Genomic DNA, 25661 nt, shown 5'->3' on the forward strand with positions numbered 1-25661 from the left:
CCAGTTAGAATAGGCATCATCAGAAAATCTACAAACAACAAATGATGGAGAGGGTGTGGAGAAAAGGAAACCCTCTTGCACTGTTGGTGGGAATGTAAACTGATATAGCCACTATGGAGAACAGTATGGAGGTTCCTTAAAAAACTAAAAATAGAATTACCATATGATCCAGCAATCCCACTACTGGGCATATACCCAGAGAAAACCATAATTCAAAAAGACACATGCACCCCAATATTCATTGCAGCAGTATTTACAATAGCCAGGTCATGGAATCAACATAAATATCCATCAACAGATGAATGGATAAAGAATATATGGTACACATATACGACGGAATATTATTCAGTCATAAATAGGAACAAAACTGGGTCATTTGCAGAGACGTGGATGGATCCAGAGACTGTCATACAGAGTAAAGTAAGTCAAAAAGAGAAAAACAAATATCATATATTAATGCATATATGTGGAACCTAGAAAAATGGTACAGATGAACCAGTTTGCAGGGCAGAAATACAGACACAGATGTAGAGAACAAATGTATGGACACCAAGGGGGGTAAGTGGTGGTGGTGGTGGTGTGATGAATAGGAGATTGGGATTGACATACATACACTAATATGTATAAAATAGATAACTAATAAGAATTGGCTGTAAAAAAAAAATAAAATAAATTTTATTTTATTTTTAAAATTTATCAAAAATTTAAAAAGAAGAAGAAAATGAAATAAGGCAGTATAAGGACTAAATAAAGGGAATGGTTCTTGATGGGATCCAGGTAGGGGAGAGGGAAAGGAGTCATAAGGCCATTATTGGGCAACTGGAGAAAATTTAACAGGGAGTACTTATTAGATATTAGTATTGCATTGTATATGTGTTGAATGTGATGAATATACTGTGGTTACATTGGAAAATATCCTGGTTCTTAAGAGATACAGGCTAAGTATTTAAGGGTGAAATGTCTTTAAAAAAAAAAGGAACATTGATTGTTTCTATTTCTTCACTTTTGAAGGCAGGTAAGGATCGTCTGGTCTTAACCTCAATGAGTTATTTATAGGCATCATAAATACTCTGCAGTGACATCCAGTCTAGTAATATCTTTATTATTACTATTACTTGCTTGTAGACTTCTCATTGTATGCCTGTCTCCCAGTCAGAGATGTCTGAATATTCAGATATAACGGGTTGTATGCTTTGTTTTCTGTTATGAAGTTATACTTCAGATTCATATTTTTGCCTGGTTTTCTTAAACACATTTATAAAATTTATTGCATTCACCTTTTTGGCAAAAGGCAGCATCCTCAAGAGAGACAGGAACAGAGCAGTAAAGGACCAGAGGAGTCTAGGTTAGCACCCCAGTTCTCCCACTTATAATGGGTATCATCTAACCAGTTATGTAACTCCTCAAGCCTCAGATTTCTTTCTTGTATAGAAAAGAAGGGTTGGTTAGATGTTATTGTATTTTCCAGGTCTAAAATTCTTTATAAGTTAGAAATCTTACTTTGTCATGGCCAATTTGAAGTGTAGCATTAAAAGTCAAACAGCCAAGAACATCTGCAATCAGGGTAGGTAGCAGGCTGTGTCCAAGTATTCTAGAAATCTAATACTGACACCAGAGTTTTACAGTGCAACAGCATAATCATTCCTACCAGCATGTTCCATTAAAGCTCGATTTACTACTAGGGAATTCACCTGCTGACATAGTAAAACTCCTAACTGGGAGCATTAACACTGCAATGTCAGTTGGGGAAAAAAATGTTCATAAATTCCACGAACGTGCACTGCTTTATTTGGGGTCCTGGTTGCAAACTCATTATTTATGCTGTGTACAGTAGGCCATCAACATATCCCACTGGGAAATTAGTTTGCAATTTAGAATCGTTTCAAAGTGCAAGTGATTCTCAAGTCATTTTCTGAGGTTAAATGAGAACTCTTATTGCTTTCCGTGGGCTCAGAGGGAATTTTTACTCCATGTCTTCCCTCCTCCCCCAGCTTCTGCTATACTGTCTTGATTTTTCTTTCTTAAATGCACTTTGGTGCTAAATCTCCTTTTTTTCAATTTTTGAAAGCCAGTAAATGGAATGGTATTTGTTGCATTTTCTTGCTTGTTGGGACTGCTTAAGTACCTCACTTTTGATTACTGCTTTTATTCTTCGAAGACTCCTGAGAGGTTTCCATGTTCTCCACAAACAGTATTGCTTAGCTAACATAGGAGTCATTGGGGAAGATTGGACAGCATCCACTTTAGCGGGCAGTGAATCACAGTCATCATGCCACTCCCATTCCAGCTTCTCATTCCAGGGGCTATTCCATGGGACAGGGATCCAGGCAGACTGGCTGAGGGCAGAAGGGGTGAGTCTCAACTCCAGGTGATGTTCATTGAAGGTTCAACCTTGCTTATGGGCTTATGAGCCTATAAGTGTAGAACAAATTATTAAGATAAAAAGTGCTCCTTCCACTGACCCTTTCCACTTTCACACACCCCTTTATTTGATTCTTTCCTTTACAACCTCCTTAAGCATTCTTTTAAACAATATTTCACTGGTAATTGTAGGCATATCCTCTCAACCTTACCCCAGCCTAGGAGAATTGACCTCAAACCACCTGGTAGATAGTTTGTAACCTGATATTATCCTTGGGGAATAAATAGTATTACTTTAGGTGTACCAGTTTAGCCTTGATCATCCCCAGAAAGTAGCAAATAAACCACAGTGTGAAGATCTTGTAGACGTTTTTTCTTTTCCTCCTTTCTGAAATGCCAAAACCTGATATTATGAGCTATAATGAACAAAAATCAAATAGAAAATAAATCAAGAGTTGTTAAGCTACATCAAGGGACTCCTCTCCTCCAACAAGAAGCACTAGAATTTATCTGAAACCAAGATTTCAACATGTCTCTCGTACATTAGGAGAGTGTTTCCATAGGCCCAGACCAGAAAGTATACAAACCAAAGAGATTGTTTAGTTTCAGAATACATGAAATCACTAGTTTAAACACAGAAACTGCACACCAAGAGTGCAAAGAGACAATGAAAGCCAGAGATCAACAGAGTAAATATCACCTAGAAATACTAACAGTCTTAAAGGTCGGAAATCCTTAGTTCAACAAAAAGACCCATCCATTAAAAACAGTGAATTACAAGATAACCTGAGAATAGCACCCTATGAATTCCCTTTAAAAGCCGATGTTATTCAGCTAAAAGCTATTCACTATAGTGCTTTAGAGGTAAATAAACAGAGCAGGTAACAAACAGGGACTAAAACCTGAAGGAAAAGAAACCAAAAATTAAGTGCGTTTGGAACTGCTTAATATTGAACTTCAAAGGCATTGAGAAAAGGCTTTGTTTCATGGATATAAATCCCTACACGTCAGTGTGCCCAAGCTCTTTGGTATTGTGTGGAAAAAAAAAAAAAAACACAACTATTCACTAATTACAATATTCTGAGTTAGTGTTCTTGGCTGAAATTGGCTTAAAATGTTTTCCTTGATTACGAATAATTCAAGTCTTTCTACTGCTATTTGAATGTGAACATGTTTCAAAAATAATCCCCTTTTCCTTCAAGCTTTGAAAGAAGGTGTTGGTTTGGTTTTCTAGAGTTTTTGGTGTTTTCTTTCTTTCTAAATGTTAAATATGTTTTATAATTTGTTAACACCTATATTCAAATCCTTCTGGCCTTTGCTTGGTAAAATAACAGGTTAGATAGGTATGATACTTGGCATACAGAAGTTTAACATCTCTTAATCTGTAAGAACTCTTGAGTGTATGGTATTTATAAAGACATCTCTCATGTCTCCAACGATTCTTCTTTCCTAGACTTTCATATTGCTATTTCCACTTTTAGATATCATACTAATTATTTATCATTAAAGCCCCAAATCTTCTCATATGTATAGAGATGGGCTAAACCCATTAAAACTTCCCAACTATCAGGAACAGTGTCTTATTATAAAGGCAATTTCAGAGATTCCTACATTTTTAATGTTTCATGAGATAAAGTTTATTAATAACAATTTCCTACAATGTGGCAAAAAAGCAGTAAGACATGCTCTCATGACTTTTCTCTTTTCATAAACATTGCTTGAGCAAGAGAAGAACTACTTCTCTAGAAGTCAGATTCCATTTCTAGCTTCTCAAAGTTGTAATCTACTTTGACTCTTCCTTCCTGGAAGGTCTATCATAAATTACCAAAAAAAGGAGATTAATATATCTTTCTGTCCTTTCTCCACAAAATGTTAAGCTTCGCTGAAAAGTCTTATTTTAAACCATATGCCAAAGGATGCTTCCTCTACCTAAATTAGAATCTGAAGGATTGTATAACCGAATCCTTGAAAATAATCCCGTGGAGGCAAAATCCATGGTAAATCCATGCTTTCTAGGTCACTAAAACCTAGTGTTGATGCTGTACGTGGAGGTGAACTTTTATAAAAATGCAAGTGTATTACTGAAATTAACAAAAAACCCAGTGATTGGAGGGCAGCAAGTGGACTCCAGGCTAGAATATTATGTCAACAGGTTGAGTGAGGATCTGAAGATGCTGGGGAAAGTCAGGAATCCTCTTCTTTATGTGACTGTCTAAATCTAATCTCAAGTATAAACCAGGGGCTGACCTATCTGTTCATTAGCATTATTATCCCCTCCCTCTAACCACTCAAATGTTTTGTTCTCAATCATGAATGTGCAATTTCTGGGGATTCTGTATTTTCACATTAGATGCAATCATATATTCTGAAAGTTTGCTTAACTGTCTTGAAATTTTTACCGAAAAGAAAGAAGAAAATAGGACACACACCTCCTCTACCTAAAACACAAATTTCCTTGGGCTGTGCAGTGCATTCTTTCCCTAGTCAGTCCCACGGTCAGGCCTCTGGAGCAGAGACATTGTACACAAACTGCCTAATTCTGAGGTTCTCAATAATCAAAGTGATATTTTAAAAAGACAGCATAAGCAGCCTCAAAACTTGCTGTTCTAAACACATAAACACATGGCCTTGGATCTGGAAGGAACAGTGAGGTTGTAACATCTTTACTGGCAAATTGTTGAAGCCAGGAGTCGAAAGTACACAGAGTGTCCCTTTCTTCAGCTGGTTTTCACAAGTTTGTCCATGTCAGCAACTCAGACTCAAGACCGTCAAAACAGAACGCTTGAGTTGACCTCATTCCCTCCAAAGCTTATTGCTCTGTTGTGCAGAGATCAACATTTTTGTGAATTTTTTAAAGTTCTGTTTCTGAAGGCAGAGGAGCAGAGGGGAGACATAAATGCACTGCCACAATGATTAGTTTAGCTTTCTTTCTTTTGTAAGTTTCTTAGAAACATGGTGGCCTTCCCTGTATAGATTTTTAAACATCTTCTATCTGGACACCCTTTGAAAATTGAAAAAAAAAACAAACCAAAACAAAAAACAACAACAAAAAACAAAGTCTGTGCAGCACGTAGCCAGATTTGACTTTAAAAAGTTGCTAATTTGGGACTTACTTCTCTCCATTAGGACTGTGTAAGAATTATGCACACAAGGCTGAGGCTTTTCTCTGCTTAAAAAACATCTGCAGTCAATTAGAAATAAGCCTGAGTGTCGTGTTAATTCTGCAGAACCAAACAAAGTCATTTTTGTTTAAACTCTTTCAGTGCTGTGAGAATGAAAGGTTACAGGAGGGGGGAAAAAAAAGCAATAGAACAAAACTGCTGTGTGGCCCTGGAAGGGAGCTGAGGGGGCAAATAAGAAATTACTTTTCCTTGAGAATACAGACCTGAAAATTTTTTCCAGGAGAATTCTATTCTATACCATTTCTCTCCTGGGGTGTGGGAATGGGGAGCAAGCCTACTCTTTCTTCTAAAAAGGCAATTTTTAAAGCAATGGAACATTCTCCAGATTCCCTCAAAATGAATTTGACCAAATAGTTGATATGTCTGGCAAATGAGTAGTAGCATTTCACTTTTAATTTTGTGGAAAGCGAAACAAATCAAAACTATATTTTTAGCACTGTGTGCATTTCAAATCACTTTCATAGTTACTAAATGTGATTGGTGTTCTGACCTCAAATATACTAAAATCAACTACTTCTATTGAAACACATCTTCCCATGAATATCACAGCCCATGCCCACCTTTTGTTAACATCAGTAGCACTGATTCTACGGGAATTTGAGTTTATCTCTCTTAAAGAAGTCTGTGGCTAACCAGAGATAGAATTTCCACACAAGTACAGTAGAACTACATGTTTTTAAGGTTGATGGTCCCTAAATAAAAGGGGGGATTTGACTTATTCCTTTGGGCTAATGCATTATTTCTTCTCCATACCTTTCCTAAAGATTAGGTCCTACTGTATCTCAGATGAGAAAGGCAGATGAAGACTCTATTTTTGTTAACTGAGTTTTGAGGAGTATGATTCAGCACTTAATCTGCAGTACCCAATAGGTACTCTACAGGTTCTTTCAGGCAGGTGAAAATGTTTGTCTTTGCTATTTAATCCTTATCAAAACGTGGGCTATGGGGAATTATTTGTAGATGTAGGCTTGATTGGATGCTAAATATTTATTCCTTTATATATTTTGACTCTTATCTTTGGATCAAACCAAGAGATGGTCATTGAACCAAAATGTCTGACACCATTTTTATTGGTTTTCACTAAATTGCCCAGTAACTTTATGCCAGTTGTCTGTATTGAGAAGCACCATAAGAAATGGTCCAATAAAATTGCCATTATACTTACTATAGGAATATTTCTATTTCATTATCCAATACCTGTTTATGAGAAGGTATGAGAGAAATTTCTCAGAATTTTAGTTTTGGATATTTTTTCCTGAATTATGGTTTTCTATTTTGTTTTCATTCTTAAATCTTAGGAACACTGTGATTCTTGTAATTGATACTAGTTCCTTTTTAATGGCCAAAAGCTTTGAGGCCAAAGCTCTGTGACATATACTTTATTAACTGTAGTATGTCTATTACATATATTTATACTTCTATATATCAAGAGGTTTATTAAAGTGTAGCCCTTATAGTCCCTTTACTCTGTCTCTCTCAACTATTTGTTTTTTTTCTTTTTTATGTTTATTTTCTTTAAGCTCTGACAATTCCTTTGTGATATAAGTCAGGGTGTTTATAAGTAGGTAAACATGTAAATCTAAGTTAAGCCCTGCTGTTGAAGTGTAAGCCTATTTCACCTAAACCTTCTCTGTGAGTGCTTGCTATGTGATAGCTTTTCTAAAAGATTTAATTTTGGTATTATTTTTACGTAATACAACTTTTTATTTGTGTTCAAAATTTTTAAAAGCGTGAATAAGATGAAAGAAATGATTTTGAATAGGTATAAAGACACTCAAGTAGAATATCTGAAATGATTACATAATTGGCAAAGAGGACATAAAATAATGTAAAAGAAATTAAGGTTACTTGACTTTAAGGGGGAAAATGACTATAATGAAATTAAAATACAATATTCAAAATGTCAACCATCTTGACAACTGTTTTTTTTGTTTGGTTGGTTGGTTGGTTTTTTAATCTCTTTAGAAAACAATCCCTAGGTAAAAATAAGAGGAAGTAAGTTTAAAAATCTGTAAAGAACACTGGGAAGATGGTCCTGTATGCTTAAATAATTTTTTTTCAATTTTTATTTTCTATTGGAGTATAGTTGATTAACAATGTTGTGTTTGTTTCAGGTGTACAGCAAAGTGGTTCAGTTATACATATACATGTATCTATTCTTTTTCAACTTCTTTTCCTATTTAGGTTATTACAGAATATTGAGCAAATTTCCCTGTGCTATACAGTCCTTGTTGGTTATCTATTTTAAATATAGCAGTCTGTATATGTCAATCCCAAACTCCCATTCTATCCCTCCTCCCAACACACTCGCCCCCCCACCTCCCTGACCCCTGGTCGTAACCATAAATTCATTCTCTCACTGGAATTTTATGCAGGAATTTATGTTACCTTCTGTGTTATCTGTGAGAGTAACCAAAGTATCCAAGTCAATTGAAACAATGTCTTCCCCCCACAATTAAAAAATACAAATTTGCAAAAGTAAACATTTTAACACGAAACAAAAATGATTGAGAATTTATATTAACCTCATTTTTATTTTTTCTCATGTTAGCTTTGATAATTGAAAGGCTAGAATATGTTTTGCTACCACTATGACCATATTTATAAGTACAAATGAAGCATAAAACTGAAGCACTGAAAGTTAAAGTGTTAAAATGATTCCACTGTCATCAGATATGAAAAGGTAGGCCTGTCTCTTGATTATTGGTTCAAACTAATTGTTTTTTTTTTTTTTTTTTTTTGGTTTTCAGGAAGATGAAGCTGGGAATGTAAGCTTTAGTCTAATTAGAAAAAAAAAAAAAGGAAAAGAGAAAAGCTCCATTGTTTATATAGTGTCTTTAGATTTTAGGAATAAATTCTAAAGTGGAGAGATAGCTGCATATTATTAAAAAAAAAGAAAAAGGAAATAAGGTCAGAGATGGAGCTAGAACTCAGGTCCACACTGCCAAACTCCCTCTTAACCATCTCTTTAACTAGATGTATTTTCATCTAGAGGTACAAGATGGAGAACCTGAGTGACAGCTGGCCAAAGCCCACACAGATGATGGAGAAAAGACCATAGAGTTCCCACTATTTTGTCAGATCACAAAGGATTATTCTACTGTTCACTAACAATTACTCCTGGCTTCCTACTGTCTCTCAATATTTTATTAAATCTTGAAAAGAAAAATCAAGGCAGAATATCAGTCATTTAGCTCTTTTCAAAATCCAGAAATGCTGGTCCTATGTTACCTCAACTCCACTTCTATATGACATAAAAGAGTTTTCTGATAAAGAAATAATTGGTGTATAAGAGAAGAGTCATTGCACATCTTAACATGGGAAGTGATTTTAGTAGACAATTATTTAAATTCAGATTTTCCTGGAGACCTTGATATTATCATGTAAATGATTTATCCCACTTTATCTCAATCAACTATTTGGGTAATACTACCCAATAATTGTATATGTCCTATTATATTTTTAAAGAAATACTTGTATTTCATCATGAAACTGTATTAACACAAAGATTTTCCACTTATGGAGAAGGGCAAGAATAGTAGGGGGAAAAAAAGTTGGGAGCCAAGAGGACATCAAATCTTTCATGTTTTTCCTATGTGGATTTTTTTGTCATGAGTTGCTCTAAATTTGTCACTATTTCCCACATGAGTACTACCTGGGTAAATTATGGCTTCCATCACCCTGCACGTGAAATGAAAAGCAGATTGCATTGCAGACTTGAATTATCCTCCAATATTGCATGATATACGATCCATCTTGATGGGAAACTATTGTTATATATTTCATAGTTATGATTTCTAAGGTATCAAACTTCTCATTATCTTCCTGTGCTAGCCAGCTATAAATGCCAAACACTCTAGTTTCGAGTATGTGTTTTTTGAAACTTATAGTCCTGTGTTCTATGTATGTTTAGCATTTTATGGTGCTGCATAATATAGTAATGTCATAATACTTTATCGAAAGCCCCAGCTAGGCTATTGACAGTATAGGTTTCATTTAATTCCTGGATGCAGCAGACCTTCTTTGGTATTTCCTGTATAATATAATAAACACCAAATGCAGTGCTTAAAATGAATATTTAAAAAATCAATCAAGCTTGAAATTTAATTTTATGTAATTGGCTTGCTACATTCTAACAAAATTGAATGACATAAAAATTTCACCTACCCTGTATAATTTTGTATTTTCTCCAATCACGAAAATAGATTTTTTTCTTCTCTTTTAAGGTCCTTTGATATAATCTTTTAATTTACTAAGTTAATTTGACTCTCTCTTACACAGGTTGAAAAAAGGGTGTATCATCATCCTAGGGTAATAGTCACATGTGAAATATAACTTTATGTTGGCCATTCTATTCATGCTTTGCTTCTACTGTGAATCCAAGACAATCAAAGTGCTTGAAGAAGCCTTTGGTCTAGATTGAAAAGACTACTTTTTGTGTATAGATTTCTGGAATGGACTGAACTATAAGAAGATAGACACAGGCCATTTCTTCTGCTTCCCTAAACCATTCTGGAATTATGTAACCCACACTGATTCATCCTCTAACAGAAAGGAGCCATCAGTATGACTCACACCACAGTGAACATCTTCAGTGCCTCTGGGAAAGAACAAGTAGGTCTTAATGGAAAGTATCAAAGCAACAACAGCAGCTGGCTTATAAGCAGACGACGGTAGGGAAATATATTTTTTATATAGAGTCAGTATGTCTGGTTAAAAAATAAATATATATAAATGGAAGAATACCCATATAGAAACCCCAAAGGAGTATGATGAAGCACATGTTTGTTTCTGATTAGCTAACATTACTAATTTAGTATACTGATTTGGCTGTGTTTTCATACACAGTTGCGTTTACTGAATTTTCTCTTAAAGTAAAAAAAAAAAAATCATATTTACTGCAACAATTTTATTGTTGCTATTTTACCATAATACCAAATAATTACCTTGCAGGTATTTTCCCTCTTTTCATTCCCTCTGATGGCCATATTACCAGAGACATATCCAGAAGTAACAAGGTAATGAAAACTCAAACTTACTGATACTAACCAATTATCAAATATTGAAAACAAAGTTAACATATTCATGACAGGTAAGAAATGAATCTACCTGACAATCCCAAGTGTAGTGAATTTTTAGAATATTCTTTCTTACTGTGGAAATAAGTTTTAGAGTGTCATTATTCAAGGCTCTTTTTAAAATCCCAATTAAGTATATGTACATAAATTGGGGATGGATCAAAACAGGGCTCAAAACTCTTCCAATCAATTTTCTATCACTGTTTAATATGGTCCAGCCAATTAATTGGCTGCCACAGGAAAGAACGGGTCAAAGTGTTTTTCTAGGAATGAAAACTTCTGTGATGAGCCAAACAAACTAAACAAAATGAGTTTATGGTGCTAAAACTATGGCTTAAGGTGTGCTGATTCTCCAAGCTTCGACTATATGACTGGACAAAACACTTTGAGAAACAAAATACAGGACCACCCCCCGCCCCCAAAAGATTTTGCCCTGACTAGCATCACCAGCAATCCTAAAGGCCTTTGTTTTTTATTTATTTAATTAAGGAAAATTCTTATTTAATTATAAGGACCAATTTTTTCCATTGAAAATTGTAGATAAAATGGAAACAGTAATGCATAGACCTGTGTATGAAAGTTATTATTTTCTCTCCACTGACCTCATATAGCTGTTTTTGGACTAACTGGGAATGTCTCAGTTTTGCCCATATATCTGATTCACATTCAGATTAATCTTACTGTTGTGATTTACGATGCTCTCAGTTTCATATTTACTTCTAGCTCAAACTAATAAGCTCTCCCTGGACTGGTGCCATGACACCAGGTCAGTGCCTAGTTAATCACACCATTGTTTTCCCATCCATGTTGTCTTCTGAATTATCTACAATGATAATTGATTAAAAACATATCCTGGATGATGTCATTTTTCAAAAAAGAACAAATTCAATTTTTCAAAGAAAGCTTCTTTTAGGTTTGTACGGGACTCTTTTTGAACATCTTAAATCTTTTTATTAAATAGATTTTTGCATTCGTCAAAATACATATATTTAGAATTAGCATTAATCACCATTAAAATCTCTCGAGTCTCCATGTGTAAAGCCCCAGTACTCTGAGTTCCATATGTGAGCAAAAACTAGAGCATACCATAGAGAAACGGAAGTACATTGACAGTTTTATTTTGATGTGTTATTTCATACTACATAAAACCATTGTTTTCTACATTTTTATTGGGAGTAACAGTTTTTTGTGAATCACATTAAGATGCTCAAGATAACAGCATTAAAGCATAAGATGTTATGTGCACCACTGATTTTTCAGTGCTGGGATTAATTTTTATTAAATCTCTCCATATGTAGCATGTATAGTGTTTTGGATTTTTTTTCCTTAAGAGAACACCTTATCTTTTTTTTTTTTAATTAATTAATTTATTTATTTTTGGCTGCACTGGGTCTTCATTGCTGCTCAGGCTTTCTCTAGTTGTGGCCAGTGGGGGCTACTCTTCGTTGCGGTGCGCGGGCTTCTAATTGCGGTGGCTTCTCTTGTTGCGGAGCACAGGCTCTAGGCGCGCGGGCTTAGTTGCTGGTTGCAGCACGTGGGCTCAGTAGTTGTGGCGTGCGGGGTCTAGAGCACAGGCTCAGTAGTTGTGGCGCACGGGCTTAGTTGCTCTGCGGCATGTGGGATCTTCCTAGACCAGGGCTCGAACCCGTGTCCCCTGCATTGGCAGGTGGATTCTTATCCACTGCGCCACCAGGGAAGCCCGAGAACACCTTATCTTATTTTACAGTTTCTACTATTCACAGAGGACTATATTCAGCAGACCTTAAAAGGAGATAGTCACTTTTGGACTCATCTTTTCCAAGTAATCTGAATCATACCAAATGCTGCAGATGTATAAAAAAAATAGTTAAAGACAGTGCCAAAATATTAATCCAGGGAGCAAAAGATTGTATATCTATTTTTGATTTTGTGCATCCTGACCTTAGAAGAGTTGCTTTGCTTTTCTGTCTTATTTTCCTTGGAGTAAATAAAACCTCCGTGTACTGACAACCACAAACATATTACATTATGAAGTTTCAGCCACTGGCTGCCAGAAACAATTAGATCCACGAATGTGGTGTGGGTTTTTTTTTTTTCTTTTTTACTGAATTTATATTGGTTATCTGGCACATAATTAGAAGGGCAAAAAAGAACAAATCCATATACTATTGGCTTAGGGGTCTTCAGGAGAGCCTTGAGCAAATAGTTTTTAAATCAAGGTAAAGAAATTCTTTTTGGAAAGGAGACCGAGCGTGGGGAAGATGGGAGAGAAATTAAAAAGTGCAAATAGAGAAGGCGATCTATGAAGGCAGTACGAGAAAATTCCATTAGTAATGCAATGTTGGTTTCAGTATTTGCCCTCAATTCTTTTCCTTTTCTGCATCATGTCCAAATTCCCATTCACCACTACTTGTCTTTGTAAGGGCTGAAGTAGTGACTATTTGCTGTGGACAGGCCAGTAGTCAAAGGTAATTTTGATTACTGGTATAAATGCTTACTTTCTCCTACTCGACTTTGTAGCATCTGCACAAGTTAAAATGACTGTAAAAGGTTGATGATGAAAACTATTGTATGTGAATGGCTCCGTGTACTATCCATTGCCATTTCTATAGCAAACCTATTTCATATTATAGAACCATTTAACTTGAGTTACATCATATATAACCACATACTCCACCACCCAATCTCCATCATCCTTCCACTTTTTTTAAGTTCTAGGTTAGCTCTTCATCCTCACTGAGAGCTAGGCAAACGCCTCTCCAGCCTTTCATCCTTCCCCTTAGTCCTACTTTTATTCTACAAATCTTAATTTACCATTTCGGTCATCCCATCAAGACCCTAGTTATTTCATCTCTGAGAAATATTACCTAGGGGGCTTCCCCGGTGGCGCAGTGGTTAAGAATCCACCTGCCAATGCTAGGGGACATGGGTTCAAGCCCTGGTCTGGGAAGATCCCAGGGAGCAACTAAGCCCTTGCATCACAACTACTGAGCCTGCAGTGCTGCAACTACTGAAGCCCACGCATCTAGAGTCCGTGCTCTGAAACAAGAGAAGCCACCGCAACGAGAAGCCCGTGCACCTCAGCGAAGAGTAGCCCCTGCTCGCCGCAACTAGAGAAAGCCCGCGAGCAGCAACGAAGACCCAACGCAGCCAAAAATAAATAAAATAAAATAAGTTAAAAAAAAAGCTTCCTTTAAAAAAAATATATTACCTAGGGACTTAAGTTTTAGTAAGTCTGGGTTCTAAGATTGGCTCTTCTGCTAATTCTATGGATTATGTGATATTTGGGGACCAGATATTTCTTAATCTGTAAAGAGAACAAGTTGGGTTAAATGATGGCTAAAGTGCAGTCAATTTAAAATTGTGCTGATAACCTTCCTTGCCAGCACTTTTCTTTGCCTTTTTATCTACATTTTGCAACATGGACGTACCACTCATATCAATTCCCACTCATATTAAAAATGTAGCCTCTTCCTTTCTCATCATTCTCTACAACAAATTCATCACTAATTTGGCTGTATTTACTTCCAAATGTAGATAGTACCTATGCGTTAAAATAATTACGAGTCACTCTCCCACACTAGGGTCGAATTAAGAGACATGGCCCCATTTTGTGTCCCTGGCTAGCTCTCTGGAATACATTAATCCGTACTGACCAATTGACCTACTGTCCACCACTAGCACCATGTTCACTGAAGGGTCTAACTTTAAGAGTCAGAGGAATTACAGCATAACTTCTGACTTTCAAAGCTGCCCCAGCATCTCATATCTAAATGTTGTTGCTCAATCCAACTTCCAGAGGGCAGCTAAAATAACAACTATTTCCTCCTAAGCCTTGATGAATTCAACCAACAGTGAATATTCAAATGATCCCCTGGGTTTTGATACAAAATCCAAGAGTGTTTAGCAAACATGGCTCAAAGATCCCTCTTTCACGAATCGTTCCAACTCTGTAGGAATCTCTAAGCTTTACTTTACTGGTCCTAGGCAAATCACTTCAGCAGAAACTGTCCTCTAACGTAAACATGAATCATGTTTTTCTTCTTTAGTGAAGAATCATTTTAAATTCAACAAGTCATCAGTTCTTATACTTGCTCTAAAGCATCAGAGAGCCCGGCAGAGAATTGGACATAAGGATGGCTTAATCCACTGATAAGGCCTCAGGCCAGACTGCACAATAAGTTAGTCAGCAGAACATCCCAGCCTCTGAGACTTTCTATTTTTTGCCATTAAAAATCTTGCTCAAACCAAATATTTTTCACCAGTCATTGGCATGGTTCTTTCCGCCAGCTTCTCAAGTTTCTGTTAGCAATTAGCTTGTATCAGTGGTTCCAAAGCCTGTTTATTTGAAAATCCCACAGCAATTTCCAAGTCCCCAGGGATCCAGTTTCACTCACGGGAACTAGAAACTTTGAATTAATCCAAGCTTGGCTACCATCAATCTTCTCCACACTTCCAGAAGTGACTCTTACTCCTTAAGAGACAGGGGCTTCTTAGAGTTTGGCTTAAACACTCCCAGTCAGCAAATGCAGGAAAGAGTTTTTAAAAATTTCTTCTCTCTGGTGAACACATATGCAAATGCATAAGATCTATTTTCTCTGGAAGATACAGTCCCAAATAGCACGTTCTCACTTGCACAGCAATTTTGACCTCAGTGTAAACTCCATTATGTCTTCTTTTCCCCCCCATGGGTGTTTTTTTTTTTTTTTTTTTTAGTATGTGTGTGTGTGCATATGTGCGTATAGGATATGTTTAGATTTCTGTTTTTTGAAAACTATCATGGCTCAAGAAGTTTGCCAACCCACCCACAACTGTTTTTTTCTACAAATAGGTACCACAATACTGCATAATTCAGGGTTGGTTGAACCCAAGGATGCAGAAACATGGGTTCAGAGGGCCAACTGTAAAGTTATACATGGATTTTCGACTGCATGGTCAGGGGTTGTGCCCCAACCCCTATATTGCCCAAGGGTCAGCTGTATATCGTGGTTGACGTGCACACACTGCTATAAGTAAAATGGATAACCAACCAGGACCTACTGTATAGCAAAAGGAACTCTGCTCAATGTTATGTGGCAGCCTGGATGCGGGGGGAGATTGGGGGAGAGTGGATACATGTATATGTATGGCTGAGTCGCTTTGCGGTGCACCTGAAACTATCACCACATTGTTAATTGGTTATACTCCGATAAAAAAGAAAAAGTTTAAAAACAACCATACATTGTGAAATAATCACTATAATAAGTCTAGTTGACATCCATCACACCTTACATAGTTATAAAATAAATTCTTTTCTTGTGATGAGAACTTTTAAGATCTACTTCCTTAGCAACTTTCAAATATGCATTACAGTATTTATTAACTATAATCACCATGCTATATATTACTTTCCCATGATTTATTTATTTTACATCTGGAAGTTTATACCTTTTGACCCCCATCACCCATTTCTCCCACCTTCCCTACTCATCTCCACTGGTGATCAGCAATCTATTCTCTGTATCTATGAACTTGTTTTATAGTTTTGTTTTTGTTTTTGTTTTAGATTCCATATATAAGTGAGATCATGTGGTATTTGTTTTCCTCTACCTTATTTCACTTAGCATAATGCCCTTGAGGTCGATCCATGTTGTCACAAGTGGCAAGATTTTATTCTTTTTTATGGCTGAATAATATTTCATTATATATATATATACACATATATATGCATATATATATGTGTGTGTGTATATATATATATATATATATATGTATAAAACATTTTCTTCATCCATTCATTCATCAGTGGACACTTAGGTTGTTTTCATATCCTGGCTATTGTTAATAATACTGCAGTGAACATGGGGGTGCACAACCTTTTCAAGTTAGTATTTTCATTTTCTGCAGATAAATACCCAGAAGTGGGATTGCTGGTCATATGGCAGTTCTATTTTTAATTTTTTGAGGAAACTTTATGCTCTTTTCCACAGTGGCTGCACCATTTTATATTTTATATTCCTACCAATGGTGCACAAGGGTTCTCTTTTCTCCACATCTGTGCCAACACTTGTTATTTCTTGTCTTTTTGATTATAGCCATTGGGGGAGGAGAATTATTTTATCACAGTCCTCCAATGGTCTCCAAAGATTCACATCTACTCCACATGCAAAAAACAGTTACTCAATCTTAACATCCCCCCCCAAAGTCTCATTTCATTACAGAATCATTTCAAAGTTCAAAATTTTGTCTGTACTTTATCATATCAAAAATCCAAAATTTTATCATCTAAAACAAGTATGGGTGAGACTCTGGGCATAATCTATCCTGAGGTACAATTTTTCTCTCCCTGGGAACCTGTGAAACTTAAGATATAAGATATCTTTTCCATAAATACAAAGGTGGAAAAAGCATAGAATAACAGTTATAGTTCCCATTCAAAATGAGACCAAAAAAAAAAAAAAAAAACAAAAGAAAAGGATTCCTTAGTCCCAGGCAATTTCAAAATCCAGTCAAACACACTCCATCTGATTTCACATCCTGGGAATAATACCATGTGGTGAGTCTCCACCCCTGGAGTCATTCTTCCTTTCTTGTGAAAAATCAATTATGTAATGCACCATGTCAGTAGAATGAAAAGCAAAGCCCACATGATTTTCTCAATTGATACAGTAAAAAAATTTGATAAAATCCAACACTGTTTATGACAAAAATGCTCCAAAACTAGGAATAAAAGGGCATTTTCTCAACCTAACAAAGGCCATTTATGAAAACCAGATAAAAACATACTTACTGATGGAAGACCAAACACTCTCCCTAAGATTAGGAACAACACAAAGATATCTATTCTTGCCACTTCTATAAAACATTGTCCTAGATGTCCTAGCCAGAGCAACTAGACAAGAAAAAGAAGACTGAGAAAAATAAGTAAAACTATTTGCAGATGGAATTCTCTTGTCTATAGAAATTTTAAGATAGCCAATGAAAAACGATTAGAACTAATAAATGACTTCAGCAAGATTTCAGGATGTAAGATCAATGTACAAAAGTAAACTGCATTTTTATACACTAGCAACAAGGATCTGAAAATAAAATTAAGAAAGCAATTGCATTTACAACAGTAACAAAAAGAATAAAATACTAAGGAACAAATTTTACTAAAAAGTATATACCTGTGTACACACTGAAAATTGTTAAACATCATTGAAAACAATTAAAGAAAACATAAACAACTGAAACTATATCCAATGCTCAGAGATTGGAAGACATTATTGTTATGATACTACTCCCCAAATTTATATACTTATATACAATTCCTTCCAGCTTTTTTTTAAGAAATTGACAAACTGACTCTAAAATTCATATGGTAAGCCAGAAACTCAGAATAGCCAAACTATCTTGAAAAAAAAAGTTAGAGGATTCACACTTCTTGATTTCAAAACTTACTATCTATAGTAATTGAGACAGTGTAGTATGAAAAAAGGATAAATGGTAGGTAGATGATGGATATAAAGATAGATAGATAGATAGATGATAGATACATAGATAGATAGATATATTCATCAGTGGAATAGAATTGAGAGTCTAGAAGTAAAGTTATACACTAATCATTAATTTATTTTGACAAGAGTCTCAGAACAATTCAAGGGAGAAAAATCTTTTCAACAAATGGTGCTGGGATGCCTGGATATATCCACAGGCAAAAGAATGAAATTGGGACTTTTACTTCACACTACATTCATAAGTTAACTCAAATTGGACCATAGACTGAAACTAAAGAGATAAAACTATACAATTCAGGAGTAAGTTTTCATGACTTTGGATTAGACATCATAGGGCATCTAAAGCACAAAATATGAAAGAAAAATTTAGGAAAATTAGACCTTATCTAAATTTAAAAAACTTTTGTGCTTTAAAGGACACCATCAAGAGAGTAGAAAGAAAATCCATAGAATGGGAGAAAATACTTGCAAATCATGTATCTTATCAGGGACTTGTAACCACAATACATGAAGAAGTCTTAGAGAACAAGAATAAAAAGACAATAACCACATTATAAAGGGGATAAAGGACTTGAACAGAGATGTTTCCAAAAAAAAAAAAATGCAAATGGCCAAGAAACACATGAAAAGATACACAATTCTAGTCATTAATGCAAATGAAAACCACATGAGATACATCTTCATACTCACTAAGATGGCAAAAGTTTTAAAAAAGACAGATAATAGCAAGTATTGGCAAGGATGTGAAAAACTGTAAACCACGTGCACTGCTAGTAGGAATGTAAATGGTATGGCTCCTTGGAAACCTTTTTGGTGGTTCCTCAAAATGTTAAACATAGAGATACCATATGACCCAGAAGTTCCATTCTCGGCAGTTACACAAGAGAATTGAAAACGTGGCCACACAAAAACTTGCACATGAAAGTCCATAGCAACATTATTCATAATAGTCAAAAAGGGGAAACAACAAAATATTCATAAACGGAAGAATGGAAAAACAAAATGTGATCTATTCATACAATGGAGTGTTATTCAGCCAAAAAAGAATCAGGTAGTGATCCCTTCTACAACATGGATGTACCTTGTAAACGTTATGTTAAGTTAAAAAGCCAGACCAAAAAAGACCACATATTGTAGGATTTCCTATACAGAACATGTCTAGAACAGGCCAATCCATAGAGAGAGAAAGTAGGTTAGTGTTTGCCAGGAGTTGGTAGGAGGGGAAACGGGAGAGTAACTGCTCCTAGGCGTGGGGTTTCATTTGGTGGTGATGAAAATGTTAAAAAAATTATACACAGAGTGATGTTGTATAACTCTGAATGTACTATAATAACAGAATTGTGTACTTTAAAAGAATGACTTTTATAGTATGGGAAGTATATCTCAATGAGGCAATTTTTTAAGTGCTCAATTGTATGTAGATCCTTGTCTTTTTTAAAAAACCTTACTCCAGGTTACAATTATTTCTGTCAGTGTTGTATGCATTGGATATCTTCTTTTTTGCTCCTCCAGATCAACTCTCCACCATTTCTACTGCTCTATGCTCCAGGAGGCTGAATTATATGAACCACATCAAAGACTTCTTGCCCTCTGGCTTCCCGCTGAGTCCATCAGTGGAAGGCTATCATGGGGGATGGCAGAACAGGAACAGAGTGAGGTCAAGGAGCTATTATCCTAGTTCATTCCTGCTGGGCCTCATTGATTGCTCTGTCTCTCCACCAAATGCCACAGCCTGCAAAAGGCTCCCTTTCCAGACCCGTTTTCTGAGTTCTCGTAACTGTTTCCTCCCGTTGCCTTTTAGGCTTTTAGGTGGAAAAGGTCCCTGACGTTGCTAGCTCCAGGATACTGACTTTACCTTGTTGATGTCCCTAAACCTGCCCATACATTTTAAACAGCACTTTTATTAAATTACCCACTTTCACCTTTCTCCTGCAAATCCCTTATTGATGTACTGTGTTTGGTTTAAAACTTTTCCATCCTGGTATATGCTTTAATTCTGGCTTCTTTGCTTTTTCAGTGTCTTCTATTTTGCTGTAGGATCTCTTTCAGTTCTGTGTTCAGTAGGGACTTTCGAGGTAAGCATTCTATTTTTAGTTCTACTTGAGATTAGCTGGATGTCTTAACACCATTCTTAGAACCACATTAAACTACCACAATCTGTAAAAAAAATAATAATTTTTGGTCCCTCTTGCTTCAAGATAAGGGATTTGGCCTTTTCCCCACCTGTCTCTCTTTCTCTGTGTTAGTTAATTTATTCTGGGCTTGTAAAGTCTTTCTTCATTTAAAAATATTTCACTTGTTTATTTACTTTATACTGGGTCTCACGGCTATTTATTATTCTTTCTTCAAAGTCTTTGTCACACCTCATATGATATGATAGCACCAACTGAATGTCAATAGGAGTTGGTTCATTTACATCAGAGGGACTTTAGGTGCCTTCAGGTCAGAGAGAATAGGGACATGCTTAATTTACCTTAGTTAAAATAATTTTGGATTTTCTTTATAAGCATAATTAGCAAAAGTAAGGAAGAAGAAATAAGAGGAAACTGCTATAAAGCTTGGCCTTCCAGAGGTTTTTGAAGGATGGGCAGATCTGGTAGATAATTCAGGTAAGTCTAGTAATTTAAATAGAAACTGTAGTTATTGTGTCATGTTATGATATTTTCAAGAGTAATGGTCCATTTTTCGCTACACTGCAATTCAGTGGCTTGACTATAGAATATTTTTAATTTTATTATTTAGGTTTTTTTTTTTTTTTTTTTTTTTTTTTTGCGGTACGCGGGCCTCTCACTGCTGTGGCCTCTCCCGTTGCGGAGCACAGGCTCCGGACGCGCAGGCTCAGCGGCCATGGCTCACGGGCCCAGCCGCTCCGCGGCACGTGGGATCTTCCCGGACCGGGGCACGAACCCGTGTCCCCTGCATCGGCAGGCGGACTCTCAACCACTGCGCCACCAGGGAAGCCCTATTATTTAGTTTTAACTTCATTCCATGAGCCTATTGGCTACAGCCATTTGGGCCATCCAACGCCCTTGCAAACATACCAAATGGGGAACAAGCCCAGGATTCATCCAAAGCATGGTGTCTCTGAAGAAGTATAAATATCTATACCTTGAAGGCCAACATTATTCCCCACAGCAAAATTTTAATGAAGTTGCCTGTTTAGCCTAATTCACATAACTTTTTTTTTATGTTCCTGGTTTGGTTCATTTTATTATTTATGATATTTCTTGAGTCATTCCTTTGGAATTGCTTTTCAAATTCTGCATCATTATTTATTTTCTGTGCAATTATCTTATCTCTCCAAATTCATTTAAGCTTTTTGAGACCACAGACCTTTTTCATTTATATTTTATATTTATCACACACCTAACATCTCAAAGCTGGAGATGCAGAGATGTTCAATAAATATTTCTTAATTTGATTTATTACAGCTCTTATTAGTGCTGTCTGCTTCGTCTGGTAGTACATTCCCTTCTGTTTGGTATAAAGCAGACAGCACTCGATATACTTTGAAATGCAGGCCAGAGTTAATAATCTCTGGGAACCTGATAGGCTTTTAAACTTCCCAGATCTCTTGTTAGAAAACTCAAGAGACTTTAAGCATTGACTTTTCATAATCTTTGAGCTCATTTGGTGTATATTCATGTCTCCAGCAACATCACGAGGTGAACAAGGGCTCCACAAATCTTTGGATTTGTTTAAAATTGGCATTTAATATATATGTATTTTTTCTTTTTAAAAGCATTTGGGAAGAGTTCAACTGCCAGGTCCCTTGAGCAAAATGGTTTTCTTGACACTGCTTCTGTGTTGTCTCACAGCCATATATCTGGCCCTGGAACGTGAAAACAGGAAAAGCAGGGGGAGGGAGAGAGAGAGACCTTCTGTTCATTCCCAGTGGCAATCCATTGGGATTCTAAGTACTTGAATCTTTTCAATTCACTGGGAGGCTTCAAGCCATAATGGAAGAAAACAATACATAGAGATTCTAAAATAGTAAACCAATTTCATATAAATCATAATGTGTTCCAAAGGACAGAGGTTGAAGTCACACTCCTTCTTGATAGAGGCTTAATTGTATAAATAGCTCTTCAGAATTATATCAACTCATCTCGCCTGCAGTGTGAGGCTGTGTCTACACAACTCATATAAAATCATTGAAAAATATTATTTTATCTGGATATGTTTAAATTATCCAGATGTTTGGCAGCAAGTAAAACAAACATTCGGGTAATTGACTGGATTTTTAAATATTTCTTACAAGTCCTGACAAAGACAGTAAGAATGCAAGTTAGTTACTAGATGATTCCATGTTTAATAATCTTATATTAATTAGAGAACCATATTCATAAAGGAAAAAACCTTAGAACTTTGCCTCAAAATTATTCCTAAATATACTAAAATGCAGAGAGGCTGTTGGGCTCACCCCTTTCTGCCCCAGCATAGAGGATGTGCTAGAAAACCAGTCTGATATATAGACGGGTGAAGAGCTCTTTCTTCTATAATTGCTGCAAGTGTACTTGTGCTGAAGTGACATCCTATAGATGCTACGTTGATAAATGCTATAGGATTGCACCTGGATACCCAGAGATAAGATGTCTGAAAGGATATGAATTCCAAGTGGTAGCAATCTCTGAGGTCATTTTGCTTGAAGTCCTTTAAAATGATTGAATGATTAATAGATACAGCAATCCTAGAAACCACAAAAAGTCCATTTAGAAGCCATTTTTGTTCGGAAGGAATTCCTTATTTTTATGAACATTATATTTTCTATTATTTTTTATGTGTAGTGTATTCCACTGACTTTTACAATAATTGGAAGTATTATATTAATTGATGGCATTGATAGGACTGACATAAAGTCTAGTGGCGACAGACATTCAAGGCTTTGAATGCTATTCATATCATGAAGTGTCTCTGATTTGTCACCATTCTTTCTTCACCTCTAACTGTAATTTTCCAGTGACCTTTATACAGACTGACCCATTGTTTCACAGTTGTCACTAAAAAGGCTCTTGCTTAGTATGATTATTTAGGGAATTATGGCAGGTAACTGTGAAATAACAGAAGAATGGATATCATTGATTGCAATAAATTTTTTTCCACTGTTTTCGGCCACATGATAAAAACAGGATGCTTCACTCTCGGGGCCCAGTAGCTGGCACGACTTATCAAAGCTGCCTTTTCCCTTTCCTCTGACTTTCCCCTTTGTTTCCTTGAGGGATGTAGAAATGACATCAAACTCTTCAAAATAGCTCTGCCTTATTATTATAGATGACCAAAGAATTAATTGCTTTATTTTGAAAAAAAAAAAATAGCCCCAACCTTTTGTTTTGTATAGAAAACAAACAGGATATATTTTTTTCATTGTCTCCAGGTTTTATCTCATCCTTTCCTGCTCTTTTGAAATAAAAGAAATCAATTTTAAAAAGCAAAGAAGAATACATAAATTTTAAAAAGAGAAGATGCATTACAATTTTTCTAGTAAAGTTCCAGTGACATCTTAACACACGGGGACCGAAGATCTCATTATCCCAATAAATGACTGTGGGTCTAAATTATAACTATTTTAAAGACACAGGAAAAGAAAATGGAAATATCTCACACCTGTAAGTCAAGTGAGTTTCCCTCAAAAATAAATGTTAACATTTATCAGTGAGTTCAATTTGCACTATGTCAAGTCCTTACTTGGCCTCTTTTAAGACTCTCTTTCAGCTTTTCTGAGGCAGTTAGGTCTACATCTAGTCATACAAAGATAATTTCCTAACAGCTATAGCCTCGTAATCGAGCAGAATCAGTTCTGTAATACACTATCCAATTTGAAACCTTCCTAAATCATATCATCGAAGCAAGCTGAGCTGACCCAGAAAAGGCATCTCATCATTTGTACGGTGCAAGCCCTCAATCCTTCCTTAGAGGGCCCATCCTGAACAACTCTAGAACATTCCTCTGCCTCCTCTGACAAGAAGAGTATCTGCTTCCACGTGTTGGGTTTAATTGTGGCATCTGTGTTCAGAGCACTGCTATTCAATTTAAATGTCTACAACGGTGCAATTTTTTTTTTATATATATATTTGCACTGTTTAACATGGTAGTCTCTAACCAGTTATAACTCTCGGATACTTGGAATATGGCTAGTGCACCTAAGAACTAGAATCTTTAATTTTGTATAAGCTAATTAATTTACATTTACATTTACATAGCTACATGTTTCTAGTGACTACTGTAGTGGATAATGCCGCTTCAGAATTCCCCAAAATATACTTCCTAGTCCTGAATTCCTTCATGTATATGTAAATAACTAAACAGTTCTGATCGTTATTTTGTTAAATGCAAACAACAATAACAAGCCTCTCTCCTCAGACTGGGATGAGAGCATTTAATAATTTTTAATTATAATACACGAAAAGTCTAATGTAGGACATTTCAATGTGAAGTTCCAAAGGCCATCTGTAGATATATCATTTTACATTCCAATTAGTTTAGTTTTACATAATTATAAACCATATAAAGTGTTATAATAAGATATTGGCAGACATAATAATGTTTCAAATAATTATTTTTGTAAATTCTCAGGTACTGGTCACCAAACACATTTATCTCTAGGTAAACAAGGGTAGGTAGAGAGGAAAACTTCCTAGTATTATTTATGTTAGAGGATGCTTAATTGAAATCTCTAGTGAAGCACATTTTAAAGACAGTGCTAGCACAAGATTGGGAAAAAACTTTTTGAAATAGCGGTTAAAATAGATTAGGTGATTCTGAAACTTCTCTTGTACACAGAGGGTAGAAAAGAATTTGGATCTAGGGAATTGAGAGTACTTTTGATGACACTTTCTTAGGAGAAAGTGATGCTTCGAATCTCTTCCAAAAGCAAGGGAAGAAATGAGAATATCTGCTGCTTATCTTGTGTACAAGAGAATAGGGCTTTAAAGAAATCAATAAAGTGGTTCCTGCATTTTCTGCAGCTCCCCACCCCCTAGCCCCCAATTCAACCAAAGGAAATTACAGAGGACTGGTAACTGTGTCATCCTAAAGACATATAAAGGGTTGGCAGAGAGAAGGTAGAGGTTTGTGAACTAACAGTACCCAGAGAGCCTGCCAAAGTGAAGGATATATAAAAGCTTCCCCTAGATAAACTCATGAATCCAAAAGGGCCACCTGGCAGAAGCACACTGGAAGTGTCATTGGATTTCTAGGACATTTACCATACTCAAGGGAACTAGACTTGAAACTTCCTTAGATGAGTGGAAGTGGGGTGTGGAGGAAACACACAAAGGTCTCCAAAGAATTCACAAATCTCAGGGCAAAATAAGTTTTAAACTCCTGCCATGGCCCTAGAGCACTGACACGAGCTCAGGGGAGTTTTTGTTAATTTGAGGACTTCCTGCCTTCCTTTCTTCTCAACTTCCCCAGTGTCCCAACTTCAGGGGTCAGACACTGCAGAACCATCTGAAGGCAGAGAAGCTCTGGGGGGGTAGCAGAAAGAAGGAAGATGCCCATTCATTCTTTCCTTCATGGCAATTTTCCCATCTGTGGAGGCCTGAGCTGGGGGCAAGAGAGACACCTTCACACCTAATTAAGTT

At 36.1% G+C, this 25661-nt stretch overlaps 1 protein-coding gene across 2 annotated transcripts in view; it reads right to left on the reverse strand.

Annotated features, from left to right (window-relative positions):
• LOC309967717 (uncharacterized protein) overlaps positions 1 to 25661 on the reverse strand; it is a 151095-nt gene that overhangs the window by 35247 nt on the left and 90187 nt on the right. The gene's annotated exons all lie outside the window — the stretch shown is intronic.

The sequence above is a fragment of the Leucopleurus acutus genome (genome assembly GCF_964270905.1).
Source record: "Leucopleurus acutus genome assembly, chromosome: 10".
Lineage (NCBI taxonomy): Eukaryota > Metazoa > Chordata > Mammalia > Artiodactyla > Delphinidae > Leucopleurus > Leucopleurus acutus.